Source organism: Ictidomys tridecemlineatus, unplaced genomic scaffold (assembly GCF_052094955.1).
Source record: "Ictidomys tridecemlineatus isolate mIctTri1 unplaced genomic scaffold, mIctTri1.hap1 Scaffold_210, whole genome shotgun sequence".
Classification (NCBI taxonomy): domain Eukaryota; kingdom Metazoa; phylum Chordata; class Mammalia; order Rodentia; family Sciuridae; genus Ictidomys; species Ictidomys tridecemlineatus.
The window spans coordinates 230646-255486 of NW_027521806.1; the positions used below are offsets into that span (position 1 = coordinate 230646).

Genomic DNA, 24841 nt, shown 5'->3' on the forward strand with positions numbered 1-24841 from the left:
ACATGGGGAGTGCCAATGGCTCCAACAGTGCTCAGCTGAACAAACTGGGCAAGTCAGTTAACATCTCTGAACCACATTTTCACACCTGTGAAAGTGAATAAGCATCTTAGGAGGATGAATTGAGATTATTTAAAGGAAAGCATGTTGAGAAGAGACCCAGATGCCAGATTGTAACTAAAATGAAAGGTAAACAAAGCTATTTTCCAAACTGATATGACCACAGAATGTTGTCATCTTCTCCTGCTCCTCCTCCTCCTCCTCCTCCTCCTCCTTCTCCTCCTCCTCTTCCTTCTTTTAATTCTCCCAAGAAATACAAGCACTAGTTAAAATGGTGTGGAGCACACTTAGGAATTGACCTTCAACAGGAATAGAGCACTCTCCTAGGTCACAGCTAGAGTCAATAGCTATCACCCAGTGTTGCCCCTGAAAAATATCTATTCTAAGATAAAATTTTGAAGGTCAGTGTTTGATGACACCAGAGAGATTTCTTGTGCTACAATTGCTGGGAGGAATCAAGAAAAAAGAAGAGAGAGCAACCTTTCAGGAAAGGCACAGGGTGGCAGAGAAATCCTACCATTCCTGAATAGGTACACACCTTGGCATCATCATTGGCACAGTCTGTCATCCTCAAAATGACTGAAAGGCAAGTGGTATTATACCCATTTCACAGGTGAGGAAGCCAAAGCTCAGACACTAAGTAACTTACAAATTTTTCAACATGCAGCAAATGGTAGTGCTGGGATTTGCAACCAGGCTGCCTAAATCCAAAGCCCTAGATCTTTGCTCTCAAAGAGCCTAAAATATCATGACCCTCAGACTGCTTGCAGTTTTGAAACCCAGCATTGTAATGATTAATCATTTTTCTTATGGCTATGTGAGCTGTTTAAATGGGATGAGCTTAATCCATTATCTTTCCCAAGTTTCTCCAGCTTCCTATCAAAGATGAGTCAAAAAGCCCCAAAACAGAGCTAAAATCGCCACTATCCTTGCCACTTCCCACCACTACTCCTCTGGGACTCACCCACATGAAGTAGGCCAGTACCAATTCTGAGGTTCTGGAAGTGTTGGAGATTCTTATACCCACATTCTAGGCCTGAGTGAAACCCAGATAATCATTTGGGACATGGAGTCCTTGAGCTGTTGGGAAGGAGTGGGTAGGTGTGACATGGAACAGTGACTCTATGGGTGATGTGTGTCTTGTTGGATTTTTCAATCTCTATTCTAGAGACTAGGTATTGATCAACTGCAATCAAAAGCAGCAGTGCTGAAGTATTTATTTTTTAAAATATGACTTCTTAAGGGTATGGAAACCTTTGACTCTGAAGCAATCTGGTCCAAACTGCAAACAAAAAGTCTCATGTAATATCACCAGCACTTAGGGATTGAAAACCAGGTTGGCAGGTGGGAGCCTTAAACAGAAGAGGGGAAAACATTATAAAGATATATCCTTCTCCCAGACCAGCAGAGGCAGCGAGCAGCCGCAGCCTGCGCCCTCTCCCGCCCGCCCGCCCTCCGCCGCCCTCCACCCGCCCCGGGGTCTCTTTCCCCCTTCCTCCTCCTCCTCCTCCACCCCCCCTTCCTCCTCCGCCCGCGGGGCCCCCCTTGCCTTCCCGCCCGCCCCTATTGTTCCGCCCCCGGCCTCCCGCCCTTCCCCTTCCCGCCGGCTCCCCTTTTCCCCTCAGTCGTCTCGCGCCTGCAGTTTTTGGCTTTCACCCCCACCAGTGACCAAAGACTTGACCACTCAAAGTCCAGCTCCCCATAACACTGCTCGACATGGACACCGGTGTGATTGAAGGTGGATTAAATGTCACTCTCACCATTTGGCTACTTATGCATGGAAAGGAAGTTGGCAGTATCATCGGAAAGAAAGGAGAATCGGTTAAGAAGATGCGCGAGGAGAGTGGTGCACGTATCAATATCTCAGAAGGGAATTGTCCTGAGAGAATTATCACTTTGGCTGGACCCACTAATGCCATCTTCAAAGCCTTTGCTATGATCATTGACAAACTGGAAGAGGACATCAGCAGCTCTATGACCAATAGCACAGCTGTCAGTAGACCCCCGGTCACTCTGAGGCTGGTGGTCCCTGCTAGTCAGTGTGGCTCTCTCATTGGAAAAGGTGGTTGCAAGATTAAGGAAATACTAGAGAGTACAGGGGCTCAAGTCCAGGTGGCAGGGGATATGCTCCCCAATTCAACTGAGCGGGCCATCACTATTGCTGGCATTCCGCAATCCATCATTGAGTGTGTCAAACAGATCTGCGTGGTCATGTTGGAGTCCCCCCCGAAGGGCGTGACCATCCCGTACCGGCCCAAGCCGTCAAGTTCTCCAGTCATCTTTGCAGGTGGTCAGGCCTATACCATTCAAGGACAGTATGCCATTCCACAGCCAGATTTGACCAAGCTGCACCAGTTGGCAATGCAACAGTCTCATTTTCCTATGACGCATGGCAACACCGGATTCAGTGCAGGTTTGGATGCATCTGCTCAGACTACTTCTCATGAACTCACCATTCCAAACGATTTGATTGGCTGCATAATCGGGCGTCAAGGCGCCAAAATCAATGAGATCCATCAGATGTCTGGGGCGCAGATCAAAATTGCGAACCCAGTGGAAGGATCTACCGATAGGCAGGTTACCATCACTGGATCTGCTGCCAGCATTAGCCTGGCTCAGTATCTAATCAACGTCAGGCTTTCCTCGGAGACGGGTGGCATGGGGAGCAGCTAGAACAATGCAGATTCATCCATAATCCCTTTCTGCTGTTCACCACCACCCATGATCCATCTGTGTAGTTTCTGAACAGTCAGCGATTCCAGGTTTTAAATAGTTTGTAAATTTTCAGTTTCTACACACTTTATCATCCACTCGTGATTTTTTAATTAAAGTGTTTTAATTCCTTTCTCTGTTCAGCTGTTAATGCTGAGATCCATATTTAGTTTTATAAGCTTCTCCCTTTTTTTGTTTTTGTTTTTTTGTTTTTTTTTTGGCTCATGAATTTTTCTGTTTGTCATGGAAATGTAAGAGTGGACTATTAATACATTTCAGTTTAGTTCTGTAATGTCAGGAATTTTTCAAAAAAATTAAAAGATGGACTGGAGCTTTTTCTTTGTGAATAGAAACTGGATGCAAAAAAAAAAAAAAGATATATCCTTCTGACTGTTTTCGCTGAACTTGAAAATAAGCATAGTGTCTTCATTTGCAGTTAATTAGATTAACCCAACTGCAATTGCAAAGGGGACCACTTTTGCTCCAGCAGCAATTAGCAATTGTTGGACATAAGTTGTCATGTTGCCTTTAAACACAACCATGTGTATGATATATTTTGTTTTTCTTGGCCATTGGACTGGAAAACTATTAAAACATCTCCTCTGTCATCTGATTGAATCAGGGACAAAGAGCAGGTCTCTGTAGTGTCCTTTAGATAAAGAGGATATCAAGTTACAGTGACTAGCCACTTTCCCACTTTTTGAGAATCTGAACATGAATAGGACTCTTCTACACAAAACTATGGTCTCCCTCTCTGGAGGATCAAGCTGCCTCTGGACCTTGACTCTGGCAAGTGAAATCCACCCTTGCACATCTCCATAGGCCAAGTGGCTCTTACTGTCATCCCTGGTAGATTTTGTGAAAATACTGCTCAAACCCCACTTGAAACAATTTTACTTTCCATTGAGTGTCTGTCTCTACCATGTTACATCCCAAGGGAACATTGTCACACTTCCCCGGACCTAAGGGCCAGGAACACTTAGGAGGAAATTCAACAAATATTTGTTAAATAAAACCTGGTGTTTCCCAGCTTGGGTGAGGAATGAAAAAAGAGCAAGTCAGTTGGTGAGAACATTACTGCTTTTGCTATCATTTCAATCCTTTGAATGACAAGAGTGTCTGTTTGGTGTTAATGTTTGCAACATGTCTTTTCTGGCTATTTCCTTCTACTCTGCTACTGTACTTTTTAATAAAAAGTACATCTCTGGGCCCAGAGTAAAGAATAATTACCAAAAGTAGGATTGAGTAATATTCTACTTTGGTTTTCTGAGTGTTTTATTTTCCCCCTAAAATGTTAGTAGCTCTCGATTTAGGTAGAGATGTAAAGTTTTTTTTTTTTTTTAAGAAATTTAAGTGTAAAGGTATTGCTTTTAAAGGAAACTAGTCACAGTGTGGGTAGAATAAAGTGAAAGACTGGAAGGGGGTATCTTTACTCAGCCCTAGAAAGAAGCACTCAGAGCTCTTTGTGTCCAGCACCTGGAAAAGGCAGTTTACTGAAAAAAACTTCCCCCAATAATCTCTGTCTCTGCTATCAAGTCCCCACCTCCTAGTCTCCTCCCCTTTCCCCCTTTCCCTTAGGCTGACTTCATTATTCAGAAAGAGACCTAGGAAGCTGGGGCACTGTAATAGCAGGAAGCCTGGAGTGGGTGGCCTCTTGAGGCATTGGGAAGGCATCCCTGGGGCTACATTCTTAGTTGTGTCCTGACAGTGCATACAAATCATGCGTGTTTTCTGTAAATCAGTTGGATAACATTAATAATGTTCCTAATGTGCCTCCAAACGTGGGGAACCAACCACTGGCCTGGAGGATCCCCCAGAAACAAATTGTTTCTGTGGAGTCTTGACCCTTGATTTTCCACCACATAGAGTTGGTCACTTTATAATTCAGCACGTTAATAATAAAAATTGTGATTTCATAACCTTTTTAGAGTCTGGTTGCCTTGCTCCCACCTTCACTTGAAGAATGCAGGGCAGTCACCACCAAAATCAGTGGAAACTCCCAGAAGGCTTACCTGTGTGGGCACTGGTGAGCACAGGGAGTGGGCTGCATTTTTGTCCTGCTCCCTCATGGACTTTAAACTGTATGGAAACAAGGACTGTTAGCTTTACTTCTGCCCTCATATTCCTTTCTGTTTAAATACTAAATTCTTTCCTCTACCTTCTCCTGACTTCCCCCTTGCTATCTCTCATTAGTATCTCTGGGATCATGCTGAGTAGACCCACTGCTCTGTTTATAAGCTGGAGAGAAGGAAATATGGCTTGGCTGTGTGACTTGAAGCAAGCTATTTAACTTCCCTGACTCATAGGAGAGTTTCTAAATTTATGTCAAATTAAAGAACATATGTGGGAGCTCCATTGAAAGTTAGAAGAGTCATAATATTTAAAAGGTTTATTCAAAGAGCAGCAATTGAGCAAACTTCTTGACCAATAAATCTTATAAGGCTCTGAAATAAGGTTCCTCTCAGAAAAAAAAAATGAAATGGAATTTGCAGATTTTACAGTGGTTTTAAGAATGATATTTTTTTCGAGGTAGGTCAAACTCAGATTCTTCAAGGCATAGAAGATACCCACCACTAGTAACAATTGGTGGTAAATATTAGTGTTTGTTTTGGCCACTCTTTTTCTATACGTGTAAAGGACCCTGCTGTCCTTGTGGAGGAGGTATTGATTGGCTCCATATGTGGAAATAGAGTGCATAATTAGACAATTAGATCATCAGTTTTCCTAGATCATAAGTGATTAGTTTAACTGTACATCATTTAATTTGGGTCCCTAAGACTTTACAAGAATTTCTGAGATTCAGCCATAGGCTTTGAAATAAATCAGAACCTAGCTTGACACAGGGCTGGAGCTGCTATGACCCTCTTGGCAGCAGGAAGAGAGAATTTGTCTGAGAATAACCAGCAATAAAAACAAAACAATATGGACAGAGAAAGAGTTGGGGTTTTATTATTAGAGTCTTTGAATCTAATTGTTCTTGGGCAATTGAGCTTTTGATTATACAAGTGATGAATGTGCTTCTTCTTTTTTTTTAATCTGAAGCCTCTATGGCACGAGTTCTGTGTCACTTGCAACCATAAGTCCTGATGAATGACATTATTCTTAACCTCTTTTCTGATAGCTATTTATTTCTTGATCTTGACCATTTTCAATCCACAGCTGCAGGCCCTAACTGAACCTACTGACCCATCATCAGTCTTATCTTTCATTTTCTTTTTTAAAATATGAAATTGTTTATCTTACTGAAAAATATTAATTTGTTTTCTTTTTATTTTTTTCTTCACATCTGTTTGTGTACTATAAAGATGATAAGAACCATCTATCACATTAATCACATTTATAATAGGTTTGTGCAAGTGCCATTTCATACATAGAACCATGTCTTACCCCCATGTTACAGATGAGAAAACTGAGGACTCAACAAGTGAGGTGACTTCATATTCAAGGCTGCACCTCTAACAGGTGGGCCTTGGACTTTTGTTCATAGTAGTTTATTCTTTCATATATGACTGTGGAAGATGACTAAGTGGGTTTCGGAGATTCAGATAATATCTAAACTCCATGATCAAGATATTGTGTTTCTTTGGGCTCACCTGTAAGTTCCCACAGCCCTATGCTTCTGTATGAAGTAGCACATCAATGTTCCCATAGTTTCAGAAATACCAAGGATACCCAGAATCATTTGCTCCCAGGATAAGGGCATTTCTTCTTAGACTTTGGAGAAGTGTATCTTTTGAATGATGAGTTTCTCCTGCCCATGCCACTCTGCCTTTCACCCTGGTACCCATTTCCCCTTCCTGCCACCTTCCACACTTTCTCTTTCTCTTTGATTATTGAGCCATCCTGCATTTTCAGAGATCCTAGTTGCAAATAACAGAATCCACTATAGCTGCTCTGAGAAGAAAGGGAGAATGTCATGTTATTTTGGGTAACTCTCAGAATCTCCAGCAGCACCAGGTCATTGGGCTTACAGGCTGCATTGCCAAGAGCAACATCTGCACCCTAGCTACAAGGGCAGGGGCAGATAGAATGGATGGAGCTGTTGTATGATTCATATATAATTTAGAACTCCTTGTTCCTTCTTATCTCACTCTCCATTCCTAGTGAGGGAAAAGTGAGCTTCCAGTTTCTACTTTTAGAAGGAAAGACTCTTAACCTGTGAACTCCACCAGAACTAGGAACACTGTGAAAGAGGTATAGTCAAACCCTCAAATGTGTGCCTGTCCTGGGGATTGAACCCAACTCAGAGCCCTGGGTTATCCCAGAACTGCCAAACATAAAACATAAAATAAAATAAACATAATTTAGGAGCACCTTTTCCTCTAGTGGGATGCCATTCATAAGTTGCTAACACAGTGGCAGTGTTAGATGGTGATGCTGTCTACAGGGTAGATAATATACTGTTTGATACTCAAAACTTTATTTTTCATTTTGTTTAAAGTACATAAGTATATATTTTTAGAGTCTTGGGTAAAAAATGTAGTTTTTATATTTTGTAAGGTAAAAATGTAAATGATTCAGGTTTAAAGTTCTATTTGACTTTTTAAATGAACATTCTTACCAATTTTATTTCTCTGGCTGTAAGTTGGATGACACTGTGCAAGATTCATGGTTGACATACAAATGACATAATTTTTAAAGTATAGCTGAAATTTAATGTGAGAATTAACAAGTATTTTCTATTGTGCAATATCTTTAGGAAAGTAATCACCTTTGGAAAGTATATCTACTACTATTAGGGCCATGTTTGTATAAATATTTAAATAAACACCTTCATTTATTTGAAAAAAAAAGAATGTGTGCCTGAGACTTCCTAATTCTACTAAGAGGTCACCATTGCCAATAACCCACCTGTTCCCAAGATGACTCCTCATAGTTAGGTGCTGATTCTGTGTTCTCAAGGGACCTCACAGCACTCTTTCTCTACTTATAAGACCCAGACTTGGTAACCCCCTTCTACCATACCACATGGGTAATTTAATCTTACCTCAAAACTGTATCATTTGAAAAGCCAATGCTTTTCCTACTTATGGTATATGCTCATGGTATCTTGTCTTTTAAAGTTTATCTAGTTATCATAATTTATGTATTTTGAAACCTATCTCCCTTCCTGGGCTTTTAGCTCCACAAAGGCAGGGAAAGTTCCCTGTTTGGTTTATCCCTACCTATCTCAGCCCTGGCTCTCAGTTTGGCACAGCATGCATGTACTCCCTAAATGGCAGTTGGATAAAAATGAGCTGAGTGGATCTAGCCATCCTGGACTGATTTTAGGGAGAACATCAGACTTCCATCCCAACAACTAATGATCACACAGTTATTAGCTATTGGAAATGGGCCTGGTATAGGGTTGAGAACAAGTGAAATCAGTAATAAATACTCCCAGAAGAAGGCAGTATACCAAGGAACTGGGAGAATGAGAGGAGGTGGTTACCATTCCCCCATTCTGGATGAAAGCAGAAGCTGCTAAGAAACACATACCAGTAGCTCTTCTAGAGCACACTGGCCCCAGTTCTATGGCATGAGGAGACTGCTGACAGGAGCCCCAAAGAAAAGCAGGACAGAAGGGAGTGTGTAAGAAAAGCTCCTCAGCTTCACTTTTGGGAGAGCAAAAAGGTAGGAGGGAAATTGCGCTTCCTTCTGTTAATTCTTGCTTTAGCTTGGCTCATCAGCTTTTTTGGGATTCTCATGCCAGAAGATAAGGCATGGACTTTTTCCAAAGTGTTCTTGCCCTATAGAACCATGAATCCTTCCAAGTCTGTGTGTGTGTGTCTTTCTGTCTTTTATTTCTTTCCTCTCCTTCTCCAACAAAAAAAACATGCCTGGGTCTCCATTACCTTAAGACATGTTCCCACACTTACCACTTTCTCATTCTCCATTGACAATATTTGAGAAATTTACTTGAAATGCATTCTCTTTAACCCCTAGCCATCCAGTTTCTATCCATTAGTCTCTGGGGTGTCTCTAAGCCTTTTAAGTACTTTATTAAAGCTCTGGACATTCTTTCCAAGGAAAACACACTCTACTCCTAGGATAATAACCCTTGTTCTGAGGACAGAATACAAAGGTCTTTTGCAATCCACAATAGGGATGAGGAATACAAACTTGGGCAACAGAGGATTTAAAAATCCTGACTCCATATTTAATATTTATGCTCACTAACCTCGTGAATTCTAGATCCAACATGGTTCCATATCTGACCCACGGTTGTCGCTTCTTGGCTATGTAGTTGACAACATTTAGAAATTAGGAGTTCTCATGAAAATTTGGCCTTTTGGCCTCTCTTGGAAAATCGAACCTGAGAATACTGTGTCTGCATTTCCCCCTGGAGCTGAGTAGTTCTTCAGTTCATGATGGTCCTTTTCTGTGCCCAGCACTAAAGCCACAAATCCACAGTACAAGGGCATTGCACTGACACAGTCTTATGGTCCAGAAATGCTGTTGTAACCAAAAAAATTAAATCTAGGCCAAGGAAATTATTTATATATTTACCTATCCTTCTATTTATTTATTTAATTAATTATTTTGATGTGAAGGATTGATTCTGTGGCCTCACACATGGCAAGCAAGTGCTGGGCTAAGGGTGTTGCTCAGTGGTATCGTACTTTTTTAAATAGAAAGCAACCATTAATTTGTGCAAGAAAAAAATTGTGCATATTGGTTTCACATTGTAAACATTTGATTTTGCTCTGCCAGCTCTGTAGGATTTCTAACTATTGGTCATTCCTTCTTTCTCACATTTTATCCACTATCCCAGAAATACTTCTTGATTATTCCCAGTCCTATTGTGGGTGGAAATGACACCTTCAGATTATCTTTTTTGTCACTAATTAGCCCTTAGTTCCTGCGTGCCATTCAGGGCCCTCCCACCTTTGCCCTCTGCATAGAGTGTTCCTTTTTCAGAGCTAGACCTTTTCTACCTGGAACTTCTGAATTCTGCATCAAAATGTACCTGGTCTGCATTCCATGGTGGCAAGCTCCTCTGGTGGTATGGTCATTCCTGATTCACTACTAAAGCATCATTTATTTCATCTAAGAATCTGAGCTTAGCAAAAAGACTTTTGTAAAAAAATGTCTTCATTTCAAGGTGTGTCTCTGACAGCAGAAATATCAGTCAGTTTGACAGGTTAGGGAAAGAGATATTTTTAGACCAAGCCCTGTCAATCATCAGTTGCCTGCAGTGTTGTGGAGAACAACACCAAATGTATCTGTTTACAATTGCTGCTGTAACATATTACCACAAATCTTAGCTGCTGAAAAAAATAATCCATTTATTATGTCACATTTCTATCACTAAGGAGCCCTAGAATAGCCTGGCACAGCTGGGTCCTCTGCTTAGCTCTTCATAATGATGACTTCTTCAAGCTGCTGACAGGGCTTCATCCCTTTCTAGAGGTTCTAGGCTGGACTCTGCCTCTGAGGTCATTTAAATTGTAGGCTGAATTAAGTTCTTTGGGGTTGTAGGACTGAGGTCCTCATTTTCAGCTTGGGGCTGGTCTCTGTTCCTGGAGGCTGTATGCACTCTTCCCAGTGGACCCTCCTGCAAGAGCAGGATGAAAACCCCTCCTTTTGAAACTCTTTAACCTCAGCTGCTTCATCTCTCTGAATCCAGCCAGAGAAACATCTCTGCTTTTACTATTCCTATGGGCCCACTAGAAAAATCTAGTATAATTTCACTATCTTAAGGTCTTTAACTTTAATCCTATCTGCAAAATACCTTTTGCCTTGAAATGTAACTCAGAGGTTTCAGTGACTTGGGCACACATGTGTGTGGGGAACCATCCTGCCTCCCACACTGGGCAATAAGGCAGAATGATAGGATTTACACCCTTGCTCCAACACTTACTGTAACTGTGGATGAAACTCTAAGTGCCTGAGTTCCAATTTCTATCTCTGTAGAAGGATGGAATCTGGAGCTTAAGAATTTTGTCATCATTTATTATAAAAATTCAACTTCAATAAAATTCACATGCTAAAGCCCTTTCATCAGTTCTGCAGACACAGATGTCATTGTCCCATTGGTCTTACACTACATGGTTGCCACTCTCAACAACTCTCTAATAGGAAGGGGGTGGTTGTAGCAACATTGCTTAAGAACATAGACTCTGTAGCTGGGTTGCCTATGCCTAAATCCTAGCTCTTCAATTTACCTGGTGACCTTGAGAAATTTTTAAACTCTGCTTCAGTTTCATTATCTGTAAAATAGAAATAATAGTATAATCTCTGTAAAGTCATTGCAAGAAGTAAGTGAATTTATATTTGTAAAGTGTAAGGCATGGAGCCTGGCACATAGTGACAGCTGCTATCATCACCACATTCACCTCATCATCATCATCATCAATCACATTGTCACTTTCCACCAGTGTCCTTCACATCTCCTTTGTCCATTTGCAATCATAAATTTTATGTATGTGTAGTCACAGGGCATATCACTCCTTTTAGATTTAAGATTCATAGGGGATATTCAGTTGAATAGAGATGCTTATGATTAATTTTTCATTACCGAAGTCATTGAGAATTTATTTTGTAAGCAGATTAAAACATTAATCATAAAGAAAATGTCTCCTCTGGATACCATGTGTCCTACTTGTTTCTTCTGCCCCTCTCCAGAGGCAGGTAGCTCAAAGTATAACAATATAAAGTGTTGCTGTGGGTGTGAAAAAATGGAAATGTCCAGACCATGTAAACTGATACAGCCACTGCACAGGACAGCTTGGGCAGTAGATTTTATAATTTAAAATGAGAATTTCTTATAATCCAGCGGTTTCACTTCTTAGAAGACACCTTAGAGCCACATTAGCAACTCTGTCTGAGAAGTCACAAATTCTTCCTGACAGCTGAATGGGACAGCCTATAGTTTATCAAAAGAAAAGGAGTTAAATAAAGTACAGCAGTCCCTGAGATGTAAACAAGAAAAACATAAAGAACTTCTCTCTCTGTTTAACAATTTTATATTTTTATTTGAACTTGACATATATTGATAAAAAAAAGCAAAACTATTATGAATCAAGTACCATTTTTATGTTTAAATTTTACAACAGGGTTATGAGGTTAATATTATTACTACCTGTGTATTATAGACAAGTAAACTGAAACACAGATAAGTAACTTCCCCCAAGGTCATCCAGTGAACCTGGGATTGGCCAGTTTCTAAATGGCCAGTTTCCAAGTAAGTGGGATTACTCACCATGCTATAAAGTTTTTCCTTTTCTGTAATGTTTATCATATAGTAATAGAATATAATTCACAATGTAACACAGGCTTGAGAGACACATGGCTTGTGTAAATTCTGGCTCTACCCATTTTAACTATATGAACTTGAGTTTCTCTGTGCCTCAACTTCCCCAATGTTAAATAGAGAAAAATAATATCCAGCTTTGTGGGGCTTTGATAAAGGATACACATGTTAATTCTGGTGTGGCATTTAGAGTAGCATTGTGCATATTTTAAATATCCACATGTTCATTGTACTCTTTATTATTTTAGTTTCATTGTTTATTCTCACCAACCTCATTCATTCTAGATGTAACCTGAGGGTTGTTCAAAGTTTAAAGGTGCTTGATCACAAAAGTTTCAAGACAGCTGTAGACCAATATACAGCCATAAGAAAAAGGAAGTCATTCTTGGTGGCTGGCCCTCTTCTGTTTTCTTTGTCTTTCCAGTGTTCAGCAGGCATCTTGCTCATAGTAAGAGATCATCAGTGTTCTGGGAGAAAAGGAAAAACCTCCATGTAAAGTTCTGCACTGTCTGACTGCAGGTGGAAAGAAGAGCCCAGACCTAGGCCTGTGCATTTCATGCTAACCTCCCTAGGAACATTGACCATTGGGTTCTGGCTGGGAAGGTGTAGGATATTCAGGTTTCCTGGGGGTTGAAGAGAGCAGCACGTGAGGCTGGTAGCAAAGTTAGCAATTCCTGGAGGAGCAATAAGGAATCTAAAAAACACAACTCCTCGAACTGACAAAATATAGCCAGGTCACAGATGCAAGGTCAGCATGTAGATCTCCTTTTTCAAATACTAGCTAGGAAAAATGAGATTCAAAATGAAAATCATTGTTGTGGTTGTCCATGATGTGGGGTTGGTTTCACTAGTGGTATATTAATGTATGAATGTAGGAAAGTTATGTCTGATTCATTCTACTGTATTTCCTATTCCCAGAATAAAATAATTTTATTAAAGAGCCAATTAAAAAAATGAGATCCTAATTGGAAAAAGTTATACTCTCTCTAAGTGTGTCAAAATACACTCTGCTGTCAGGTATATCTAAAAAACAAATTTTTAAAGAAACTCAAATATTGAAAAAAAAAGAATACCACAGTGCTAATCAAAATCACAAAAAAATTACTCTGAAATAAACTTAACAAAATATATACAGAAACTATACATTGACCATTATAAATCATTGATGAATGAAATAAAAAAAGACCTAAATAAAGAGATGTACTATGTTCATGAACTGTGAGACTCAATATAGTGAAGATGCCAGTTCTTCCCAAATTGACTTTCATATTTTAACACAGCTCTTATAAAAAATCGCTAGCAATGGTTTTGATTTTTGAATATATAAATAAAGTAGTTCTTAGGTTTAAATGGAAAAGTAAAGGAACTAAAACAATATTAACAACATTAATATCTAAAACAATATTGTAGAAGAAGAAAGTGGGAGGTTATAACAGGCTTCCTCTTGTTTTAAGGCCTATTATACTATTAAAATAACTGAGATTGTGTGTAATATAGGCAAGGGATATGCACATAGATCAATGGAACAGAATTAAGAACTGAAAAACAGGGGCTGGTGTTATGATTCAGTTACAGAGTGTTTGCCTAGCACATATGAGTCACTAGTTTCAATACTAAGCAACACATAAAAATAAATAAAATTGTGTCCATCTACAAAAACAAAAGACTCAAACTAAAATATAAACCCACATAAGCATGCCAAATTAATTTTTTTTTAATTTTTTTATACTGGAGCTTGAACCCTGGCGCACTTTATCATTGAGCTACATTCTCAATCCTTTTTATTTTATTTTTTTTTTATTTTGAGACAGTCTCACTAAGTTGCTCAGGGCCTTGCTATGTTGCTGAGGTTGAATTCAACTTGCAGTCCTTCTGCCTCAGCTTTCTGATTTGTTGGGATTACAAGCTTGTACCACTACATTTTATGTCCAAATGATTTTTTTACAAAAGTGCAAATACAATTGCTCATCTGTATGCAAAAATATGAACTTTGAACCAATTATGTCTTTTTCTTTATACAAAAATGAATTCAGAGTAGCTCATAAAAATAAATATAAACCACAAATCTATAAACCTTTTGCAAAAACACAGGAGAAAATCTTCATGACCTAGAGTTATGCTAAGAATTCTTACATATAACCTCAAAAGCACATTCCATAAAAGAAAATAATAATATTAGTCTTTATCAAAATTATAAACTTAAGTTTTATGAAAGAGTTAGTTAAGAAGATGAGAATATATCCATAGACTGTGAGAAAATATTTGCAAGACATATCTAACAAAGGAATTAGGTCCAGGGTGCATAAAAAAATTCAAAAATTCAAAAGTTAACAAAAATTTTTATTAGAAAAAAGGCAAAATACATGAATAGATACTTCACTGAAATAGATATACTGATGACAGGGAAGCACAAGAAAAAATGGTCAAAACTTTTGGAAAAGCAAATTAAAGCCACGTGATATAATTAACCACCTTGTGGTATGACAAGTAAAAAATATTGACATACTAAACACTGGCAAGGATGTGAAGCAATGGTGACGTATCTTCATATATTGCTGATGGAAATGTAAAATGAAACAGCTACTCTGGAAAATAATTTGCCACAGTCTTATACAGTTAAATATGCACTTATCATCAGACCAAGAAATTGTACCCCTGGATATTTATATTAGAGAAATCAAAGTGTATGTTCATACAAAAGCCTGTATTATAATGTCCCCTGCTACCTTGTGCACATGATGAGAGCCTCAAACCAGAGACAATTAAAATGCCCTCAACAGACAAACGAATTAAACAAATATTACAAAAAGGAATAACTATCCACACATTCAGCATTATTAAGCCAAGTTGAAAAAAATATCAAAAAGTTATGTACTATGTGATGTTTTAAAAATAAAATATCTTTAAATGACAAAATTGTAGAGATGGAGAACAGATCATTGGTTGCCAAGTGTGAGGGTTGGGGACAGTGGGTGAGGGGCTCAATGGGTGGAGTGACTACATTAGAAAACCAAGGGGGAGTTTCTTAGTGATGACAGAATGATTCTTTATTGTGATTTTGATGGTGATTTTACCAAGAACAATACTGATAACACTCCACCCAAAAAAACCCTAAATAATAATAATAACAATAATGATCATGCATGTGAAAAATAGCAAAATCTGAATAAGTGTATAGTTTTGTGAATACTCTTGCACCAGGCTCAGTTTCCTTGTTTTGTAAAGGTGTTATGCAAATTGTAAAACCCAGGGCTGCTGGAAAAAGGTAAATGGCAACTTGATTATTTCTGCAATTTCTTGTGAGTCTAAAACTATTTCAAAGTGAAAAATTTTTAAATCAACAATGAGATTCCATAGTAAAAATTTGGGACTATGTGACATATTTTCATTGACTAGCTCTACCTTCTTTACTGATGTTTCTACAGCACATAGCACCATGTGCAGCAAATTTACTTAACAGGTCGCGATGGAAAAAAGGAATAATTTAGTGTAGTGTTGACCATAGTCTGCCTCTGGAGGTAAAAAAGAGAAGCCCAGGCCTAGGTCTTGCTGTTCGAATTACCTCTCCCCCAGTCTTCTGGCTGGCAAGTTCTGGAAGGCTATGGTTTCCTGCAGCAGGGAGATAGATGACTCACAGGGCAAGGGATTCCTTGAAGAGCCACAAGTAGGTGGGTGGTTGGCACCAGCCTGGCCAAGGCCTGGTAAGGGAAAGGATCTTCTCGGGTTCCATTTTGGTCATTTGGGCACAGATGGCCTTGGAAATAGGGTGTTTCTCTTCTGGCACATGCTTTCTCCTCTCCACAAACTTAGGCTTCCCTGAAACTTTAAATTTAGCTACCTCCTTGGGAGCCTCTCAGGCCTGAGTTTGAGGTCCAATGTCATCTTTTCAGTTTTGTGATCTTGGAAAAAGTCACCCCATGGAGCCTCAGTGCTTGCATCTATAAATTGAGAATAGTATTCCCCTGGCTTGCTAGACTGTATGCAGATATTGAGATCATTCAGGACAAGGACTCAGTGGAGGGACAAGGGAGCTCAGTAAAGGCCTTCACCTTCTTCTCTGTAAAGAGCATCCAGTGCCAACAGCATGAAATTACCCCAATATTCTGGATGGTTTGTTCTTCCCTCTTGACTGACTCCTTTGTATCCAGCTGGAAGTAAGTTAAAACTAACATCCAGGGCAATCTCAGAGGGAGGGGGAGATCCATGAAGAGCAGCCATTAAGGCAGATGTGTGGCCAGGGTCCTGGTAAAGTTGGCATGAGTGGATTCACCAGTGACAAGTCAGGCTTACTGCATTCAAATTTTAGTGCTATTTTTTATCAACTCCTGGACACCTTGTCTAGGGTCTTAGAATCTCAGTTTTACCTTCTAAAATAGGGTGGGGGTAGTCTCCCACTCTCAAGATTGTAAATATCATATATATATATATATTTTTTCTGTAACTACATTACAGGTGTACCTTCCAAGAACTTTATCAATGGAATAAAAAACACTCTATTTAAATTAAATTCATATATATATATATATATATCAATAGCAAATAGGCTGCTTTTGGCTGAATCACTTATCCCAAAGAAGTGTCTTTATTTTATTTCTATGCCTATCTTTTAGCACTAAGAGAATCTAATATTTACTACTGTGACAAATTGTCAAAGAAAACAAAATATAAATAGGGTTGTCAACCACAATGAATGACATCTTCCAGCAGAAGTGTTTCATGGAAAACAAATGTTCATCTCCTCTTGCTGCTCTGAAGGAAGTGGTGGGAGGAGAGTAGCATGAATGTCAGCCCAGTCCAGGAGTGATCTTAGATGCTTCTGACTTATAGAAAAATAATTTATATTTTAAATATCACGAGGAATTACTGGACGCTGTAACTCTTGAATGGTTCAAATGTCAATTGAACTTCCAAGTGATTTTATTATCAATCTAACTAGTCAAGGAGCTCATTATAGCTAAATGATTTAGGGAGCTGCATATGCAGCTAAGTTAGAACTATTAAGAATGCATTAAGGGGCTGGGATGTGGCTCAAGCGGTAGCGCGCTCGCCTGGCATGCGTGCGGCCCGGGTTCGATCCTCAGCACCACATACAAACAAAGACGTTGTGTCCACCGAGAACTAAACAATAAATATTAAAAATTCTCTCTCTCTCCTCTCTCACTCTCTCTTTAAAAAAAATGCATTAAGAGGGCTGGGGATGTGGCTCAAGTGGTAGTGCGCTCGCCTGGTATGCGTGCGACCCAGGTTCGATTCTCAGCACCACATACAAACAAAGATGTTGTGTCTGCCGAAAACTAAAAAAATAAATATTAAAAAAAAGAATGCATTAAGAATGTTCGACTACCAGCAGAAAAAAAAATATGCCCATATTTGTATAATCAAATAAAATAATAATAATCACTGCTTTTTGGAAAACATGATTGACCTGAAATACAGTTGACATTATCAGAATCAAAATACTTTCCTCACATTGAATTGCATAGCTAGACTATAAGGAACTCCAATGTAACATTGTAAAGTATGTTTACATTGATAGCATATCACCAAAACAACCAAGAAAGCTATATTGACTTTTGGGAAATAAAAAATTGACATAGTATAGCTTAGAAAATTATTAATACAGTAGAAACATGATACTGACATAAATTCTCCAGGACAAACCAGAAACTTTGACACTTGCCTGTCATTCCAGATACTTGGGAGGGTAAGGAATGAGAATCACAAATTTGAGACCTACCTGGGTAATTTAGCAATATCATGTCTCAAAATACACTTTATAAGAGGTTTGGGGATATATGTAGTGCAATGCTTTCCTAGCATGTTTAAGGCATAGGTTATAATCCAAAAATTCTGAAACTGATATATCTGATCATATACAACCATGGAAGAAGTAGAATATGGCAGAAGCCATTATGTCAACTTCCAAAAAAATTATTAAACTCTACCTACACTTTGTTCAGCACACATTTAACATGTCTAAATGCTGCTTTCACTAATTCAAAAAAAGATAACCTTTTGAATATTATAAAAAATGTATATTGGGGCAGTGGTTCTGGATTAGTGGTAGAACACTCACCTAGCATCTGTGAGGCACTGGATTCAATCCTAAACACCAAATAAAAATAAATAAATAAATTAAAGTTATTGTGTCCAACTACAACTATTATACAAAAGTGTATGTGCTTTTCTAATGAATCCACAAAATACTATGTATGTATATTCAACTATTCAACTCTGCTCTAAAGCTACCTTCTAAGCACATGGAGGCACCAACATTAGGATAAAATGTTATCATGGAACTTTCATGAGAAATAACCCTAAGTACTAATAAACACAAAATCTCAAAGGAGAAATGCAAACTTCTGACACCAAAATTACATTGGTACATTTTTAAATGATACTTTGAACAGAAGTGAAGCATAGTAGAGTTCTCCAACAATTATTCCTGATATCAATAAAGTTCAATGGTTATCAGATAACTTGTCCCCTTATTGTAAGCAATAAATAATTAACTTTCTGATGAATGTAAATTTTAATAAGATATAAGAATATGCTTTTAAATTTGAAAATTAGAAAAAATGGTTTTAAGTTTATTTAGATAATGTATTTAAATTACAAAATGCAGAAAGTGACTTATCTTTTGCATATTGTAATAGTTTGAGTCCTGAGGAAATTTAATATATAGAAGTGTTAAGTATCATGCATTATAATAGTTGTCTTAAAAATATCACAATCCTAGGTAGGAAAGTTGGTGGAATGAGATGGATATCATAAACCAAGGTACATGTATGATTGCATGAACATCATGACCGTAGCTTGTGTACAACCATAGAAGTTAAAAAGTATGTTCCTGTGGTGAGCCGCCTCTGCTGCTTATGCAGATTATGGTCGCCATTACAAGATGGCGCTGGCTTCGCTGTGGTTTGTGACAAACAACTCCTTATTTGGGAGAGTTGGCGCATGGCTTTTCAGCACCCTATGAGAAAGTTCCACGTGGCAGCTTCGCATTGGGGCTTGAGATGCTATATTAAGGCTGGGAGGGGCATCCGAGGGATCAGTAGAAGAAATATCAAGGGCCTGAATAAACCGCTGAAAGACGATTCCCGAGTTGTGTCTTCCTTGCGCGCAAGGGATCGCGACAAGTGGTGCCGAAACCCGGGAACCAGAACTTTCAGTGGTCAGGGGTGGTGCACCAGTTAGTCCCAGGTAAGTGGGATCCGCGATCAAAGCGGGGCAGCTCCTCTGTAAAGAAAGAGAGAGCGGGAAAAAGGTATTTTCTCCTCTGCAAATAAAGAGAGAGCATTATATTTTATTGCAGCTGCACTGTGTACTTTCGCTTTTACTTTCGCTTTTGTTTTTTGTGCTTCTTTTGTTTGTTTTTTGTGCTTCTTTTTTTGTGTCATGGGTGCCGCATCTTCAAGTCCACTTCTCCTGGCCCTAGATGGCCTGTTACGTTCCAAGGGACAAGAAGTAAAGCGTAGTACTTTACAGAGATTTTTACAGAAGGCAGATATTGCTGCACCGTGGTTTGCATTTTCGGGCAGCCTTACTATACCTAGTTGGGATAAATTAGGCAAAGATCTTGACTTTGCTTCTGAGCAGGGCATATTAGAGGGTGGGGTGATACCCCTTTGGAATATGGTCCGTAGTTGCCTTACAGATGGCAGATGTCAGGAAGCACTTACTAAAAGACAGGAAGTTCTAGAGCAATTACATGAGGAGAAATCAGAAACGGCAACAACAAAAAGTGAGATATCTCAGGAGGATGGGAGTGTGCGGGACGTGAAACAGGAGAGGAGACGATTGTATCCAGATCTCAGTACGCTGCGTAAACCCCCATGCGAAAGTGGGTCAGAGGAAGAAGAGGATGAGGAGGAAGAGCTTGGGAGGCTGTCTCATCAGCTAGAGAGTGTAGATATAAAAGAAGAGAAAAGAAATAAACAGGGGCTCAGGAAAAATGATCCTCCGGATTCACCGCCGTACGGTGGGTGTGTTTCGGGGAGAGCTTTCCATGCCCAAACATGGAGGGCTGTTAATGCTGAGATGGGTCTTGCTTATCCAGTTTTTCAGGATGACAATAGGGGAAGATTCCATGAACCCTTAGATTTCAAAATTGTGAAGACCCTGGCGGAGTCCATGCGCACTTATGGGGTGGTTGCCGCCTTCACACTAACTCAGGTGGAGAGTCTGTCTAGATAATGCATGACTCTCTCTGATTGGGCTAGCCTTGTTCGGGCTTGTGATTCTCCAGGCAAATATTTGGACTGGAGAGCATTCATGCTAGAGGGAGCTGTAGAACAAGCTGCCCAGAATCATGCAGCAGGCCGTCCTGCCTGAGACAAAGATATGCTTCTGGGGCAGGGCAGGTTTGCTAACCAACAAACGGGGTATCCTCCTGAGGTATATGAACAGATCAATAATATTTGCATTCGGGCATGGAAGTCACTTCCAAATAGAGGAGAGGTGTCTGGTAATTTGACCAAGATTATACAAGGCCCTACAGAACCCTTTTCAGATTTTGTAGCAAGGATGGTGGATGCCGCCGGAAAGATTTTTGGGGGTCCTGATAGGGCCATGCCCCTTATCATGCAATTGGTCTTTGAGCAATGCACCAAGGAATGTAAAGCAGCAATCACTCCTTATAAAAACAAGGGCATAGAAGCATGGATGAAGGTGTGTAGAGAGATTGGAGGACCTTTAACTAATGCAGGTCTTGTAGCTGCTGTTCTTCGGATTGCAAAAGGGGGCGGTCTTGGTGCTGGAACATGCTTCCATTGTGGTCAACCCGGTCATTTCAAACGTGAATGTCCCAAAAAAGGCAATTTTACTGGACCTCCTCACGGTGGCCCTTCCAATGGCCCTTGTCAACCGGGGCTGTGTCCAAAATGCAAAAAGGGGAAGCATTGGGCAAAAGAGTGTAGATCAGTGAGGGACATCCATGGACAGCCTATTTCAGCTGGGCCAAAAAACGGCCGACGGGGCCCCCGACCCCAGGGCCCACAAATATATGGGGCAGTAGAGAATGTCACACCCGAACCCAAGACATGGCCATCTCTACGCCATCCCATGAGACGCGGAGAGCCACTACAGGTGCCGCGGGATTGGACCTCTATTGTACCTCCAGACTCGTATTAACACCTAAGATGGGAGTCCAATTGGTGGAAACTGAGTTCAAAGGGCCTTTACCACCTGGCACTGTAGGTTTGCTAATTGGACGTGCATCCTCTATCTTACAAGGTCTTCATGTTTTCCCCGGAGTCATAAGCCCTGATGCTCTAGGGGCAGTAAAGGTTATGGTGGAAGCTCCAAGGGGCATTGTGTCTATCTCCCCAGGGGATCGGATTGCTCAATTGCTAATTTTGCCTAGTTTACATAGCCACTTCCCTGCTGACTCAAGGTCACGGACGGGAAGTGAGATTGGTACCACCGGAGGGAATTGTGCCTATTTGTCACTGGATATGAGCAATCGCCCCACTTTGGAATTAAGCATAGAAGGTAAATCTATTGTGGGATTGCTGGATACAGGAGCAGACCGTAGTATCATAGCCCTTAAGGACTGGTCTAAGGGATGGCCAGTGCAGACTTCTGATCAATCCCTAAGAGGACTTGGATATGCCCAAGCTCCTCAAATCAGCTGTAGACATCTTTCTTGGAAGGACCTGGAAGGACACAATGGTACCTTTCAGCCTTATGTACTTGATCTACCTATTTCTTTATGGGGCCGTGATTTGATGAAAGACATGGGGTTTACTCTTAGTAATGACTATTCCTCAGTGTCTCAACAAATTATGCAAAATATGGGGTATAGGCCAGGTCTAGGACTAGGAGAACACCTACAGGGGCGTAGGCATCCTGTGCAAGGTCATCAAAAGCTTAACAGATTTGGTCTGGGTTTTTCCTAGGGGCCACTGGGGCTCAAATACCTATGACATGGCTCACCGAGGAGCCTGTTTGGGTGCCTCAGTGGCCTCTTCCCTCGGATAAATTGGCAGCAGCCCATGATTTAGTTAAAGAACAACTTGACTTGTGTCACATCCAACCTTCTACCTCTCCATGGAATACTCCCATATTTGTCATTAAAAAGAAATCACGGAAGTGGCGCCTACTGCATGATCTACGAGCAGTTAATGCTCAAATGCAACTTATGGGGCCCATTCAAAGAGGGCTGCCTCTGCTCTTCTCTGTTCCTCAGGGCTGGCATATTATTGCTATTGACATTAAAGACTGTTTCTTTTCTATTCCTTTGCATCCTAAAGACTCACAACGTTTTGCCTTTACCCTTTCCTCGTGTAACCACGAGGAACCAGATCAAAGGTTTGAGTGGGTGGTGTTACCACAGGGAATGGCTAATAGTCCTACGATGTGTCAGATGTACATGGGGAAGGCACTCGCACCTCTCAGACAAAAGTATTCCTCCATCAAGATCATTCATTATATGGACGATGTATTATTGGCTGCTAAATTAGAGCAGACAGTTCATGAGGCCTATAAAGAACTAGTAAAGCTGTTAGCTCAATATGGACTGCATATTGCACCTGAAAAGGTTCAAACGAGAGATTCTATTAAGTATTTGGGAGCGACAATTGGGTATGACAAATTAAAACCACAAAAAATCACCATAAGAACTCAGGATCTCCACACTCTAAATGATTTTCAAGAACTGCTGGGAGATATTAATTGGATAAGAGGATATTTACATATTCCTAATATTGTGCTCCAGCCTTTGTATACTACTCTTAAGGGTGATCCAGATCTTGCTTTCCCTCGTAACCTCACCAAAGAAGCTAGAGCGGCCCTTATAAAAGTAGAAGAAGCCATACAGCATGCTACTCTATGCAGGCTCCAGAGTGATAAACCTTTCCAGTTATGTGTACTTGCCACTATGTGGCAGCCTACTGGAGTACTGTGGCAAGATGGGCCTTTACTATGGATCCACCCACATGTATCCCCGGGAAAATCCTTAAGATATTATCCTGATGCTGTTGCAGCATTGGCACTTAAAGGGATTCAACAAAGCATTCAATTTTTCGGAAAATCACCTTCTTCTCTTATTATACCCTACACTAAAGCTCAAATTAATGTTTTGTGTGCTAATCTAGACAACTGGGCTATTCTATGTTGCTCTTTTCAAGGAAATATTGATAATCATTACCCTTCTCATCCATTACTCCATTTTGTTCAGGAACATCCCATCATTTTTCCTAAAGTAACTTCATCCAGTCCAATTCTGGGGGCTGTTAACATCTTTACTGATGGTTCCAAGTCTGGAATGGGAGCTTATGTAATTAATGATTCTCCCCCTGTCCAGCGTCAATATGCTCCTGGAAATCCACAATGGGTAGAACTACAAATTGTTATTGAGGTTTTTAAGCAGTGTTCTTTTCCTTTTAATCTCATTTCGGACTCCATCTATGTGGCACAAGCACTAAAAGTCCTGGAGGCCGTGGGAGCTATTAGTGATGCCCATAATGTATCTGCTTACTTTGATCAGCTTCAACAGCTTATCTGTAGCCGCACTGTTCCTTTTTATCCAATGCACATCCGGGCTCACACCTCTCTTCCTGGTCTGTTATCACAGGGTAATGCCTGTGCGAACTCAGCCACTAGAGGTCAGTTGATCTGCTTGGCCTCCTCCTTAGAGGGGGCTAAATTGTTTCACCAGAATTTCCATGTTAATGCATTGACGCTGCGCAGGCGTTTTTCCATTTCAAGAGCGGATGCTCGTCAAATAGTATTACAATGTCCTCATTGTGTCACGTTTCTTTATCCCCCTACTTATGGAGTGAACCCACGGGGGTTAAAGCCATTGGTTGTCTTGCAAATGGATGTGACACACATACCTGACTTTGGTAACCTCAAGTATGTACATATTTCTGTTGATACATGCTCTGGAATTATTTATGCTTCTGCTTTATCGGGAGAAAAGGCATGTAATGCTGTTACTCATTGCCTAGAGGCATGGGCAGCATGGGGTGCACCTGCATCCCTTAAGACTGATAATGGACCTGCTTATACTGGCAGGCAATTTAAATCTTTTTGTTCTACTATGGGAGTACACCTTACTCATGGTCTACCTTATAATCCTCAAGGACAAGGCATTGTTGAGCGTGCTTATCGCACCTTAAAGGAAACTTTGCAAAAACAAAAAGGGGGAATAGGAGCTGAGCACACTCCTAAAGAACGCCTGTCCTTAGCTCTCTTTACCATTAATTTTTTGAATTTGGATATTCATGGTCGCTCTGCGGCCGATAGACATGTGTCCCCTCACCCTCTGTGATTAGCTATGTTAAGTGGAAGGATGTTCTTACGCACCAATGGAACGGCCCCGACCCCGTGCTGACATGGGCACGAGGATCTGTATGTGTTTTTCCCCAGGATCGCATGGAACCGTTGTGGGTCCCTGAACGCCTGACAAGAAGTCTTGACATCAACCAACCAGCAAGAAGAGATACCACAGCAATCCTGTGATGAGGATCTTCATTCTGCTAAGTGCTCTGGCTCTGGTGCTGGTGCTGATGGCACAGATGACACCAATGCAGTGGTGGACAGTGGCACGGGCATGGCCAATGCCAATGCCGGTTCATGATTTAATGATTCCAGGAATGCTTCCCGCATCATCGGTGACTATTTGGCCGGGAATTGGTCCATGGCGGCGGAAGACATGATCCAGTCTCAACTGACTCAGATAGCTGTCTTGAATAGTACCCGTGTTGATCCCGTGACTTTGGGTCAATTCACCGATTGGATATCTTTTGCCTTTTCCTTTTTTAAAGAGTGGGTGGGAGTAGGCATTTTTGGTGCAATGTGTTGCTTCAGTATGTTCCTCTGTTTGTGGTT

At 40.4% G+C, this 24841-nt stretch overlaps 1 pseudogene; it reads left to right on the forward strand.

The window, feature by feature from the left end:
* Positions 1 to 1632: 1632 nt before the first annotated feature.
* Positions 1633 to 3122, forward strand: LOC144373019 (poly(rC)-binding protein 2 pseudogene; annotated as a pseudogene).
* The last annotated feature ends 21719 nt before the right edge of the window (positions 3123 to 24841 follow it).